The sequence below is a fragment of the Drosophila ficusphila genome, unplaced genomic scaffold (genome assembly GCF_018152265.1).
Source record: "Drosophila ficusphila isolate 14025-0441.05 unplaced genomic scaffold, ASM1815226v1 contig_791, whole genome shotgun sequence".
In the NCBI taxonomy this organism is placed as follows: Eukaryota; Metazoa; Arthropoda; class Insecta; order Diptera; family Drosophilidae; genus Drosophila; species Drosophila ficusphila.
The window spans coordinates 7,505,754-7,520,544 of record NW_025064737.1 but is presented as its reverse complement, the minus strand read 5'-3'; the positions used below and the strand labels follow the sequence as shown (position 1 = coordinate 7,520,544).

The 14,791-nt window shown below is 39.0% G+C and overlaps 1 protein-coding gene across 4 annotated transcripts in view; it reads right to left on the bottom strand.

Annotated features, from left to right (window-relative positions):
- The window catches only part of LOC108088035 (sodium-coupled monocarboxylate transporter 2), a 38,209-nt gene extending 24,061 nt beyond the window's left edge, over positions 1-14,148 (bottom strand). For 2 of the 4 annotated variants that reach the window (XM_017185665.2, XM_017185667.2), the window contains exons 1-2: positions 13,964-14,148; positions 11,486-11,555 (exon numbers count right to left, since the gene is read on the bottom strand). The gene's annotated coding sequence lies outside the window, so the exon portion shown is untranslated. Of the gene's footprint in view, positions 1-11,485; positions 11,556-12,425; positions 12,861-13,963 lie in introns of those variants that run through there. The other 2 variants (XM_043209044.1, XM_017185666.2) reach the window with 2 other exon arrangements.
- Positions 14,149-14,791: the final 643 nt, after the last annotated feature.

Here is a 14,791-nt window from a genome sequence, read left to right as displayed (position 1 = left end):
CTCGGGCAACGCTCTGCCCTGCTTGCCACTCGTCAGCACTTACCTTTAATTAAATGATTTATGCTAATTTTGCGCCGCGTTGCTAAGTTAATTAAATTCCAGCGAACGGTGGCGCCGCCTTCCCCGAAGTCTAGATGATAGAAGGCCTCTGATGTGGCTATTGTGGAGCGTTTGTTGTTTGCCACCTAATTGTTTGGTAATATTACCATCGATTAGCTATGCAGCACATCAAATGAATATTGTTTAGTGTTTATATTTGCGGAATGCACTGTGTCCGGCTGAAGTAGTGCGCAAATATTGAACACTTTGCCTTGCCCGATGGAAAATGAATGCAGCGAAAAGCACAAATCTTAGATACTTTTGTTGCTCATTTGACTGCACATTTTGATTGCTTTTTGTGTAACTGTTTGGCAGCAGATCTAAATTGGATTTCGAATTATACAACCATGTTTAGCCGGAGTAAATTAAAGTAATCAAATATGTCTGCCAAATTAAATCCATTTGTACGACACTTCATCATCGGCTGGTCATCATTTCAATTAGTCGAAACAAATAACTCAAAAATTAAAAAAATAGTCTAGCTTAAAATAATGGAGTTAGTCAGCGCCACCCACCAGTCTCCCAGGTGCGATAACAATAAGCAATCAAGTGGGTGCGCTGAGTGGTGCTATCTCTCCGAACCATCGGCTATCAGCCATCAGCATTCATTTGCGTGTTTTCGCGTGTAAAGTGCCACACATCGACTATTGTAAATATTCCGCATGCCGAAACTAATTGATAATACAAAACCCATCTCGAAACAACGCCGAAACAGCAAAAATTGATACTGGCAAATGTTTTTATGCACCCAGTGTCAGCCACATTGTTTCCACAAGGTGCTTCGGTTTCGATTTAATAATGTGATTTTCAAATTAAAATCAGTTAACCTGTCCATTAGTCTGCTTCCTGGTTCCATTACCGATAATTGTTATTTGTGATTGCAAATTGGGGTTTTTTCCCCAAAAAACAACTTCTCCTAAAGTTGCAGTTTAATTATTTTGGTAAACAGATCTGGTCTTCCTCTGAAATATATCACTTAACTTTTTTGTGACTCATAGGCATGTGATGTAGAACAACAAACCAGACAATGTTTTAATTAAAAACCAGCTCAAGTATTCGTATAAAGTAAATTAAATTCTACTTATTTATGCGAACTGCCAATTAATGTTAGATAATCTTGTACAGTAGCTAAAATATTGAATTTCATTAAACAATTATTGTATTTTTGAATCAGATTCCTTATTGTTTTACTTGATCTTCTTGTTCATCTAAGAGAATCCTTTTTTCTTCTTGTCTTTTTGAATGCGTTGTTATCGTTAAGTTGTAACAAAATCTCAAGTATCAAGTATCACAAATATTTGTTATACGCTCGTCATTAAAAATCACGTGACCAAAGCTAAAATAATATTTTTCAAGAGGCGCTTGTATGCGATAACATCAACTAATCCATATTTGCGCAAACACGTTTGACACAATCTCGGCAATCAATCGATTCTTTCATAAAGAACTGAAGTTAACTTCTAAATTATCAGACATATGAATTTAAAATAGAAAATTTCTAGAAAAAGTTGTTTTTCCCGAAAAAGCTTCAGTTCACTGTCTATATCTTATCAGATTAAAACTTTAAATAGCAGACTGTCTAAAAAAAATTGTTTTTTCCAAAAAGCTTATTCATTGACTAGTTATTATCAGATCAAAAGCAATAAGTTGCGGTTTTTTGATTGCTGTTTTATCTTTGAGTGCTAAATAAATGTCAAAAATTAAAGTGCCAAACGTTTAAAATAAGATGGGGCTCGATTAAGTAATCTCGTGCAAACAATTGCACGAGTGAGTTTTTATTATTATGTGTATGACTAAGAAAAAACACTTGAACAGGTGAATAATGAAAGATCTAGTCCTAGAGATAGCTAGACAAATATTTAGTTAATAGACTTAATGTTTGCTCTGCAGATGTACGCACGCAGTTGGATCAAAATAATTTTTTGGGAAAATATTTGCCTAATATTATAGACATCATAACAGTCTTAGGCTGTATTATTAATGTCAGGGCTTAGAACAGAAGTATTATTGTGATGGGTTTTTATACAAAAAAAAATAGAGAATGGCTAAAACGTTGTATATCGCTTGGTTGTCTTTAAAAATACATATCTAATTTACATTCTTAAACTTTTGATGTTCTTGGTTGAATTTACTGTCTGTTTGGGCTATCGTGTTTTGTTTTGTGTGATAAATTAAGTAAATACATTTTTGACAACTTTTCCTGTTAATTATCTTTCACGTTTTTCTGTTAAATTACCTTACACAACTCGCAATAAAATCTTGTCTTATCTGCTGCAAGCCCTAAAGATACAAGAGATTTACGGCTGATCTTCTCCGCGCTAAAGTTTCTCACAGTCGCACTCAGCGCAGCAGTATTATTGTCTCTATTTATTTTTTATCAACAAATTGAGTTCTCGTGTTCGGCAGTGAGATACTTGCACTTCTGACCGACAGGCAAACAAGCAAACCACTTGGAGCACTCACAGACACTGGCCATTGTCACTGGCATTTCCACAGCTCTCGGCGGCTGGGCTCGCCGCTCTTCTGACCACGATCTCTCGAAACCCAGAAAGCCCTGAAAACACGGAAAACACTGGAAACACTGAAAACACTGAAAAACACTGAAAACATTGAAATCCCTGAAAACCCCGAAGGACCGTCGAGGCTAACGAAGTGCGTCTGGCCGACTTTAGTGCGGTGCGGTGCATTTGTTGGATGGGCGAAGTCGAGTGGAGAATCGCACTTGAGTGATTTTTTATTGTGACACGCGCACGCTGTGCAGCAAATTAAATGCTTCATCCACAATAACAGCAATGAGAGATGTAGCTCCGGGGGCCAGCCGACCATTCTTCTGACAAGCAATTAAAATGCGTTGCAAATGTGGCCGGGAAAAAAAAATTGGTATAACGCTGCAGACTTTAATTGAGGCTCAAGCAGCTGAGAGTGGGTATGTGTTTGTGTGTGTGTGTATTTACGCACTCTTGCCACACACACTGACAGTTTCAATTTTCCACTACAGTCTATAAAATTGTATTTTTCCGTTCATTATTCATTATTTTTAATGGCTCCCACAATGATAGCGAAAAAGACTGAAAAAACGATTTCATTTAAATGTGCCTGTGTTTTTTGCCTTTTTATAATAGTGTGCAAATATTAAAATTGAAAATTTTGTTTATTTGTCTACTCAAATATTACTCCATAATGTGTTTGTTCAACTCGTGTTTTTCCGTCATATTTATTCGCCATTAAGGCCTGACACTCACGGCCCACTAAAATTGACTTTGTTTTTTAGACAACTTGTCATGTGATTCTTCTATATGATTTTTGTTTTGGTGCTTCCCCACTGACTCACAACCGGCAGCTGTTTTAATATTTATTTTAACTCATGATCATAAAATATTTGCTTTGCTGCAACAGTTAAGCACGTGATCATGGAAAGCTACTAAATCCAGACAGCTGGACGGCGTTCACAGACCATGGACCACATTTCATGGCTGGGCATTGAATGCGGATTATATTTTGCACAAAATCATTTAGCATACGCAAAAGGATTACGGGCATATTAAGAATGTAATTAATTTGAGCTTGTATCAATGAAAAGCTACAGTGAAACCAACAACAGCAATAACCGCACAAAATAAACCCTCGGGTTCAAAGGACAAAGGCAAAAGTGGAATTCGCACAGCTCTGTGGAAAAGACTGCAAAATATACATAATATAAATAATTAAAAGCATATACGAAACCGGCATTGTTTTCCAGGAACTGGGCGTGGTCGCTGCACACCCGCTCATTATTTATACTATATTGTATATGCACTTTCAGCGCCTACCATCGTCCCGAGATTTATGATCGGGAGCCGGGCAAAGGGCGGGGTCCTTAAGCCAAGGGGCATTGGACAGCCGACGGAGATTGACATAAATAAAAGGGGTCTGGTTCGTTCGCTGCCGTTGGCTTGTTGGTCGGTTAGCCGGTTGTTTCGTTCGGTTGCCTGGCCAAGGAGCATGAAAACAATTTCGGCTTGTACTGGCTGGCCTGCCTGCTGCATTTACAGCGAAGACAAATGTGAGTGCTGGCCTAAGATGAAAGTTCGATACACTTAAAATGCTTCTGGGCTTCGAAATTCAATTTCAAAATTCAATTTAAGTGCTAACACAAAAATTAAACAAGTGCCGGTTAGCTTACCTAATATTTATTTAAACACTTTAAAGTGTTAAATATAAACAAATAATGAAATTACTTTCACTATTTGTAGGTAAGTATTCCTGTAATTTTTTCAGCCAATTGCTTTCTCATAAAATGAGTACGCAGCTCTTTAAGTTTCTTAGTAACTTTAAGTTGAAAACCTTAAGTAAAAGTTGAGTACAGACGTCATTAGTAATCACGTTTCGGACGCTAAAATTGTTTTTCTCAAACGTTCTGATTAATTTATACGATTGGTAAATCAAAATCAGTTAAACTATATTTGTAAAAAACAATTGAGATTATTTTGGTGACCAATTGGTTTTTCCAAGAAAAAGTAACGTTATCTTCTTAATTATCAGCTCTACTTAAGAATTTTGAATAGTAATTTGTCAAAGGAAAACGTGGTTTTTTCCAAAAAAGCTTATTCATTAACCATCCATAATCAAATCAGAAGCAATTTGTTTTTTTTTATTGCCATGTTATCTTTAAGTGGTTAATAAGTGTTCAAGTTTAAAGTGGCCCCACCTATAAATAGTCGAAGGTTCGGTCAAGTTGTCTCGTGTGAGATAAGACAAGGCAGGTGAATAATAGAATTTAAAAGTGCAAAAGTACGCACTTAGGTGAATCAAAATGGCGGAAAAAGTTCGTTATTCATGCTCGCTTTCATTTTTGTTATACACTACCATTACTTAAAAGTAAAACATGCCCTTATGAAAGGTTTCTTTTATGTTCATAATATGCTTATAAAATTAAAATCATTAGTAACTCAATTCAATTCTTTGTCATACAATGAAGATCTCTTCATTTTTATTTTATATTTTCCCCTTCTGGTTACAAACGGGTTGATTATGTTGTAACAACTTTCTTGAAGAGACCTATAATGATATTTTCGTAAGTACAGGACACGTCAGGCCAAAGGGAGCAAAACGAAATCAAAAGAACAGAACACAAATTTATCTGTGGCGATTTATGGAGCATGTTTTGGGACCATGTCGACAGCACACATTCGGACCCACAGATGGAGGCGAAGAAAAAAGGGGCGGTCTCAGGACGTCCTGCTTGTTGAGTTCATAAATAGCGATGTTGCATGCAACTTGAAGAGCGCCCGAGTTCAGTTCTCCGGGTCTTTGGCGTTGGCTTTAGCTTCAACTTCAGCTTCAGCTTCAGCACTCGAGGCTCTAATTTTTATGAGCATGTTGCGTGCAACTGGAGGGCAAGCCATGCAGCATACTTCAAGGCGTTTCCCCCGGGCTTTTGTTGCTCCTCTTCCTATTTTAATGTCTTGACGTCAGCAACGAAAGCGAAGCAACTGCAAGTTTTGCATTTGGTTTGTGTTCTTGTGTGATTTAATACCGGCACTAGGAAAATACGTAAATTGCTTTATCATGAGAGGAGAGTACACAGGGGCATGTTTTCGCGTAGGGTACATTCCACATACGCCCCGTTTGCCCGGCTCAAAAACCCAGCGAACAATAAAAATGATGCCACATAATGACGTCGTGGCCGTCGAAAAGAGGAGCAAATTGAAAACAGCATTCGGTTGTGTTTTTTTCTTCTGCCGCCGTTTTGGTTTGTTTTCGTTTTAGTTTGCTCTGTGTTTCATGTGGCAAGCAATTCGATCAGTTGCCGGCGGCAAGTTAAAATCATTTTTGGCCCCGCCAAATAGAGCAAAGTAAATGTGTGTCCGATAACTGGAGGAGGGTTTTCAGCACAGCAAACTTTTCCACAAAACTATCAGCAACACTGCCACTTCATTGCTAAAGTCGTTGTTTTTGTTGTTCAATTGCCGACGAGGAAGAAGCTGCTCAATAGGAAGCCTCAATGTCGGACAGGATTGGGCTGCACAAAACAAAAAAGTTTTGTACTTAATATGTCTTTAAATGTTTTCTAAAATTGTATCCATAGTTCTCTATGGTTAGATGACATAGAAATAGTTTATCTCTACACTGAAATCTTTCTTCTATTACAAGATTTTTTTGGTCGAAGTTGCATTTTAAGGAAGTGTATCATAGTTTTTTGAGTGTAACTTGGGAGTGCGGATTCGATTTCGCCTGAGTTGGCCGGGTCTTCTGGTTTGGTTCGCTGTCTGCTTAGCGTGTTGGCCAAACAGAAGTGGAAGCCACAAGAAACTGGGTTCGGCTTCCGTCTGGAGCTTCTGGGTTACTCACTGCGCCCTATTCCCATCCAACTTTCATTGATTACTTTGCCATGGATTTTTTTCCGTTCCTCCACTAGACGAGTGTGTGTATTTCTCCGGTTGGTTGGTGGACTGATTTGCAACACAAGCAATGCAACTGCAGACGCTCCTTTGATTGTGGCAATCAGAGCTAACGAAAGGGTGCCAAAAGTTTGTGTAATTTCATATTCAATGTACACAACATTGGGGTTAAGCCAGTTGGCCTCGCCCATTTCGGGTGGTAAAGGATACGTCTTAAATTCACAACAGAATTAAATTACCGAATCCATTTTTAACTTGAATCGCATTGCAGCGACACTTTGCCCAATCGATGTGCAATTAAAATGCGAACCATGCCCGGGCTTATGATTAGAGGAAAAGATCGCCGCGATTTTATGCACGTAGCTTGTCAATTCAACTTCAAATAGCCGGAGCGCATTAGCCCTGGATAATATTCAGGCGGCGTCGCGTCGCCGTCACCATCGCGCCATGCCAACAACAATTAGGCAGAAGTTGAAATACGAGCAGCGACGACCGAGCGACGGTTGTTAATAGTGTTGAAGATGGTCCGCTGGTCCGGTGCGGACTGGGCTCGGATTTGGGCCTGCACTTAAGCACAGCGACTGGATCTCAACTTTGGCCAAATGGAATTGAAATGACAAGCGGCGGGAAGGGAAATCGCCTGGGTTGGGCAGCTAACTCATACACTGAACAATAAGACTATATAAACTTTAAAATATGTTTAAATTTTGTTCATTCAACTAAACGACTGGCTGACTGCCAAATAGATTCTTGGCTTGAATCAAGTTGTTTTTAGAGAGATACGCTTTCAAGAGAAAATATCTTCTAAATGCTCATGAGTTTATCTATTATTAATTTATTATTTATATATTTGGAAACCTTGCTTTAATAAACCTATCCTATTTCGTTCAGTGCGTAGTCACACAACTTGAAATCAGTGGATCGGGACGTTCTGTGATGCGAAATGCGAATGGGATGTGATGCCCAGCTGGATGCCGCCTATTGGCCTGTTGTTGTCACATTTATCACGGCTGTCCGGTTGCGGGGAGCAGAGCTCTTGCAGAACTTGCTGCAGGTCAAGTTACCGGCAAGTGAGATTTTTGAAGTCGCTCCCGCTGATTCCTTGCCGATTTCTGCTGCCAGACAAATGAAATGGAACAGGTAAGCTGCATTTGGCCCGAGGACGCCCTTTGTGCGAGCTGCCGGTTCATTGAACTGGCATGCAAAATGTATTTTTATTGAATTTCATTGATAAATGCTGCCTGCAACATGCATGGCCCCCACTGTTGCTCCTTTGGTTGTTTGTTCGATGGCAATTCGATTTCTGATTGCATGCCGTGGCATAAGTATGCTGTTACCTTGCCGGGCTCCTTTTAATCGACTTAAATCCAATTTGGGTCATTTGCAATCAGTGGCCCAAAAGGTAACCGAACTCTCCGGAAAGTCATTCAACTTTAGCGAAATGTCTGCGAATTCTGTCATCGATCTGTATTGATTAGCCAAAATGGAAATAAATAAAATCTGGGTGGTATCCGAGCATCTGGCGAGAGTTTCGGTCTATTGTTTTCTACATTTTTTATGACATTCCCAACGCGGCGCTAGCCGAAATAAACTTAAAAATAGTCATGTGACGGCAATTTAACAGCCAGAAGCGCCATAAGTAACCAGAGTTTAATTCAGACAGACCAAGTGCACTTGCAATTATTAAATAAGTCCACCGCAGTTACACAGTCATCAGCAGAGTAAATACACCTTGTGGGAATACTGCATGACTCACAATCTCTGGCTTAAGTGTGCTTAACTCTGTTTACTTGCTGCAATGGCCAAATAATTAAGAAAACAAGCAGTTCGTTTAACCGGCCCACTTGCAAGGTGTCAATGTCAAGTATTTAAGGCCTTAAAGTCAATCAACTGATCTTCTCGGCTTCTCACATTTTTGTTGATGCTGAAAAGAAGGTTTACTTCTGCACCACGTAGCACAGCGTTTTAAATATTAAGTACATTACTTCGCTGCTATTGAAATCAAAGTCGCTGGAAAATGTTATTTTCGTCGCGCTTGGAAAAGCTATTTTCAGACTGGAAATCATTTGCAGATTATTTGCGTGGAGTCTTTGAATAACCGGTATCGGTTCAGTCACGTGGTTTGGCAATCGGGTTTGGTTTGTTTTCCGAGTGGTTGATATAGTGGTCATGTGCTGTTTTTCCATTGCCTGATTGCTGAGGAGAATTGTATGCTGCACAGATATCAGGCAGTAAAATGTATAGTAGCGAGTCACGAGTGACTTTTGCAGTTTGTCGTTTTCCTCAAACGAGTTCTTAAATTTTGAAAAATGTTTAACGCTTTTTAAAAGGGAAGAATTTTTTACATTCGTGTTTTATAAGTAATTCAACTATATTTATTATTATTATTATTATTATTATTATTATCTATACTAATATTATAAAGAGGTAAAATTTGTTTGTTTGTTTGTTTGTTTGTTTGTTTGTTTGCAGGGAATAGGCTCCTGAACTACTGGTCCGATTTAAAAAATTCTTTCACCGATAGAATGCTATATTATCGTGGAGTTAAATAGGCTATAATTTATTTTGAAAAAAATTAGGGATCCGTAAGAAAATTGCAATATTGTCGCATATAAAGTGAGTTGCTACCTCATCACACTGACAAACACGCTCCCATAGCATTTTAACTCAATTTTTGTGTTCACTTTGAAATTGTGAAAAAAAAAAGAATTTTTATTCAATTTAAGTTGAACTGTGAAAATTATGTGGATCGTGCATTTGAGAATAAATTCACCACTCTGTCCATAGTCCAAAATGCTTAGAGGACGACGTGCAAACATTGGCCGCAGACATCCAAGCCAGCAGCCAGTATATTCACAAAACTTAAGCGAAGAAAGACAAATGAGCACATGGAGATCATTGGCATCATTCAATCGCATGGCATTCCAATATGACCCCACTGCGAACTACAGTGATAATGAAAATTTAGATATTGGACCAATGGCGACTATATACCGATATTGCAGTGCGTTAAGGTTTAAAAGAGAAACGGCTGGATTGTGCTGCGCAAGTGGAAAAGTCAAACTGGAAAAGTGTTAAATCACCATCTTTCTATACTTCCATATATTTGAAAAAGGTTGCAACATTGACTTTTATGTTGTTAAATTGTGTTGACCAGCGAAGCGGACACAGGCCCTCTAGTTAACTATATTTCTAGTGTTTGAAAAAAAACTACAACACTTTTAAAGGGGTTTTTGGTATTCTCGCTTAACACCTTTAAAATTGCCTTCTTGATTTACATTGCATGTTGTCAAAATGTGTGGGCAAAATGTGCCAAGTGAGTGATTTTCCAGAAGTTGAATGGATAAACAATATGCGGCTCGCGCTTCATGCACTTGACACGCAACGGGGCTGCTGTTGTCATGCTAATTGACTACTTTGTAGAATTATTGTAATCCGACGAAAGAAAAGATCACATGAAAAGTTGCGGAAAAATCACAGAGCGAGGAAGAGAGATACCTTTCATTCATGGCATGTCGTATGTCAACAGAAATACAACAAATTAACAACAGCAACAAAAAGTTCGAGTATCGGCATTAAATTGCCATCAACAAAGCTGTCGTCTCGATAAAATATTCATGAAATATTCTCTACGAGTGTATGTGCTCTGAGGATTTGACTTCATTATTCGGCTTGCCGTGCGGTCGCAGGTTGTGGTCGGTGTGGTTACAGCGAGCCGTTGTGATTACACTCAAAAAAAAAATTGAAAAAAAAAATTTAATTAGATTTGAAATTTGCCCAGAAACCAAGAATTAAGGGTACCATTTTACCGCATGATTAATCAATCTATCTTTCTATTTTCTGTGACGGTAAATTAGATTTTAAACTTCATTTCTTATAAACAATTGGATCTTATTGTTTTATTCTTTCAAGGTTCGGTAATTCTCTCTAAATTTTTTTGAGTGCACGATATTATGCGTGTCCTTATTATTGGAGATAAAATGTTTATACCAGTTTGACAATCTGTCCGATGCGGGCTCATGTTTAATTAGTCATGTTTGTCACAAATTCTGACATATGAGCTTTTCAATCGATGCAGCACATTTAAAAACGTCAGTTGGCCAGCCAGCGGGCAGCTCTAAAAATAAAACCAATTTCGATTCCAATTCCAATCGGCCACTTTGTTGACAGTTGTTGTTGTTGTTGTTTTTGTCGCCGCAGCATTGGTAGTTGCAGTTGCACAAGAAATATATCGTTGCATATTTCACGCCCAGCATTGCGCGAATATTTATCAAGTAACCCGCCCGATCCGCTAGTCCTTCGGCTCTGCTCTCTTTTCCTTTAAAAAGCCAGCGTCTTTCGCAGCGGGCAAAGTATAAAAAAAATAGTTAAAATGTAGATTTATGCAAATGGAACGCATAGCTCGCTCGCTCGCATCCTGTCCCATCTCGCATTCCCTGTATGCCAATGTGTTAGTAGCCCGCCGCCAGGCGTTCGTCCTTACCTCCCTTCCTCCTCCCTCCCCCTTCACTTTTTCACCCACTGTCAGCTCAGTTTGCTTGCCAGTTCGCCAGTTTGCCAGTTTGCCAGCTCGCTGCCGGTTGTCTGTCTGTCTGTCCGCCTGTCTGGGTATTGAGTGTATTGCATTTAATATTTATTTGCTTTTATTTTCCCCTTTTTACCCGCGCTGCCGAGCACATTTTTCTTTTTCGAAGAGCTAGAAGAGAACGCTTCTTCTTCTTCTTCTTCATCTGCCCGGCCGTCAGGTGGAAGAGGAAAATTAAAAATGCAATTGCGATTAAAATTGCATGACAAACGCGTCGGCAAAAAGTGTTGCCAAAGGGGGTTTGCATGTTTAGCACCCACGGTGCCGCACTCCCCGCGAGGAGCCCCACCGATAAATAGTTGGATCCACAGCGGGAGACTTCCGAACAATGGGACACGACTGCCCCAGATAGATGTGATTCACTTTCGACTGATTCACGCGCCTTAATTTAAAACCTACTAAGTAATCGATTCACACTTACCTTTATTTAGTCGCAAAGGAAAAGTGTCACCAATGGTAATTAGCGCCAAGTCCGATCCGATTCGTTGAATCTTTAGTTCGTCAGCGAAAAATAAGAAGTTTGATTTGTTAATTAGCGCGGCATAAAAATACGTTTAGCCCTATTTGACCAGTCCAAAAATACGCATATGTCGCTGGGATTTCACCACCGCGAATTGTTTTATATCCGCAATCATTGTTACATTAAAATCCGTTCATATGCTGATTATTGTACATATTTATTTATCTTTTTGTTTTGCCCGTCTTGGCTGGCTATCTGCCCAGTTTCTCTTTAATAGAATTAAAATCTTGTGGCAACGGCCGCCACACGCGACACCCGGCTGTATCATTCCTCCTCCGATTTTCTCTCTATAGCCTATATCTTTGTATCGTCCCAAGTGCATTAAGCGATAAACAAAGCGTGAGAGAAGAACAAGGAACAATGACTGAAAAAAACTGAGGACATGACAGTGACATAGGAAAATGCGTATAAAGGTAAACTTGAGAGGATTCACAAGAAAAATATCTTTAAATATATGTTAATCCTTTAAGTACCACAATCTTTGGGTTCCTTAAAATGTTCTTGAAAACACATATTTCACGGCTCGTTTAATTTTGGCATAATTTTGGTTGACTGAGTTTTACAAAACTGCGGGTATCCTACATTTTACATTTAAATTAAATATATTTTTCATGGAAAGTTTATTATATAAAAGGATATCTCAGACTTAAACTTTTTTATTGGTAAGAATATAACAGGTTTTGTGACTAGAATCGTAAGAAATATTATATATTTTTGACCAACTTTTTGTTTAGAAATTGTACCTAATGTTATTTGCAACTAGTCTACCGTCAATAATATGTTTTTCAAACTAGACCGTTTTTTCTGTAATTTGTACTTCAATTTTATAAGTAAGAACCACCTTGTAATTAAGATATTTTTTGTGGGGACCTAGAGATATTTATAGTTGGCTGCGCAGCGTTGAGCCCAATTCAAAAATGAGGCGAAACGTAATCACGTGACTAGCGAATGATTTTGATTTAACCGGCGCCAAACGATTCAATTTTTTTAAATCTTTTACTTTTTGTTTTGATTCCGGTTTACGCTTTCTGTTTTCGGCTTTCAGTTGTATCTTTTTTTGTTGTTGCTTGCTTGTTTCGCTTTTCGGCCAGCATTCGTCACTCTTTCGCGCACTTGTCTGTCGCACGTCTGTTGGGGGACTGAATGTCAAATGATTTGGCCGCCCAATGGTTATGCTTTATTTATAACGGCACTAATTAATTTTCACTCTTTCGGCCGCTCGGAGCACGGGGCGGGGTTGGGCTGTAAAATGAAAATGGAAATGAAAACGATGTTGATGCGATTGTGATTGGGGATAAGCTCGCCGACCGACTACGAGCGACTAATATAATTTGCGGAAATTGTGACACAGCACTGGGGGCCAGGTAATTGCACCCGGCAAAAACGTAGGGCTCAAGCTCAAGGCCCCGCACTCTCTTCCCGACTCCCCCATTGTCATTTGTTATTAGTTTTCCATATGCCATATTCTACATTTCACATTCACGTACTGCACATGGGGCTTAGTAGTTGCAGGTGAAATAGATTTGCGGACACGAAAACTATTTTGTTTGCTATCAAAAAATGGACCGGAACAGGGTGGATTAACTGGGCTACTTTATGTTCAAGGGATTTACCTATACATACGAATGTCTCTATGTATCTAGTAAAATCTATATTCAATTAGTTAGAGTAAGCTGTTTGGGGGAACCTGTTCCGTTGCCAGCTGACTATTTAGCGCTTTATGTGGCATATTTGAAAAGTTTGACTAAAAACCGTTTAAATTATATTTTGGTAGCTCGTTTGCATTGCTAATAAGCTTAGGGGTCCGGCCAGAATTTATAGCCGGACCACGTGAAAAGTTCGTAAATATTTATCATTTGGAATTAATTTATCAAAATCCAAAAACTACAGGCCATAAAAAGCACACCAAAGTGGCCGTTTTATTGGGATTGTCAATGGGAATTCAATTTCTTCCGAATTAGGGGCTTTTTTTACGTCGCTTTGAAGAGAAATTTCTCAGATTGTTGTTGAAATTTTCCGCTTAGCTTTGTCAGTTTGGTCGCGCAATTTTTCGAAACCATAAATACAAAATTTTCCACATCTCGAGTGGGTGGGGTGGTGCGGCGACCTTCGTTATCAAAAATTTCTGTCACGTCCGCACGAGTGACCCAAGGGCCCTCAAAAGGGTTATGTAAATGCCTCAGCTCCGATTGAACTTTCGGTCAGTCAGATCGCGTGATTGCAAAGCCTCTGATAATGCCGAACTTGTTCAATCAATTTTCCGTTTATCGCCTACACTTTTTTTCAACTTTTTTCTATTTATATTGAAATGCTTTTGTTGGTAAATAAATTGTGCATTGTGGCACGCTAAGAAGAGGAGCAAATAGTTGTTTTATTTACGTTTTCGGTGAGAGTAGTTAGCTTCCGTTTTCGATTTCTTAGTTTGCCGTTTTCTCGGTTTCGGGAACCTTTATTTTTGTGTGTTTTCAAATGGATTTTCAGTGCTGCACGGATCGATTCGGAACTGCGTCTTGTGTCTGCGAGCGCCACGACGGGTTTGTTTTCATCGCCAGCTGCGCGGTTGCCTCTTGGGCGGCATTTATTTCTCTGTTGGCTCGATCTTGTTCGTCGCGGAAGGTTCGTGAGGCGTCGCTGTCGACGGCGGCGGCGGCGCCAGCTGCTCTGCTGGGCGTACCGCCAGCGTCAGCATCTCACAGTCAAAGTCCCAATCGCATTGATTCCACAAAAATAAGCAAGAAAGAACGTCTACGGTATGGGTCACGACTGCAAGATACCTAGTACATATTGCAATTTTGATTAAAAAGGGAGAGTCAAAATGTGAAGGAGAATCTTGATCTTAAAGCAAAATAAAAAAATGTATATAATTTATGAAGTGGATCGGGAGCTCTATATCCTTTAAAGGGAAACGATTTAGAAGGCGGAACTAAATATTTTGCTTTATTGTGTAGAATTTTTGTATATACAAAGGTTATTCGTTTATTCATGTTAGTTCTGATTGATACCCTACTGAAGACCAACTTTATGTGTAAGTTATATAAAATGTTATCATCAAGTACATTTTGAATTAAATAATTGGTTATTTTTTCAGGACAGTATCTAAAAAAGATCTCTACGTGCTAGATTTTAGAAACGATAAACTGAAATAAAGCACAAGAGTACTGACCAGGCTAAATTTGTTTCGCTATTTAAATTTTTTTTGTGCTATGA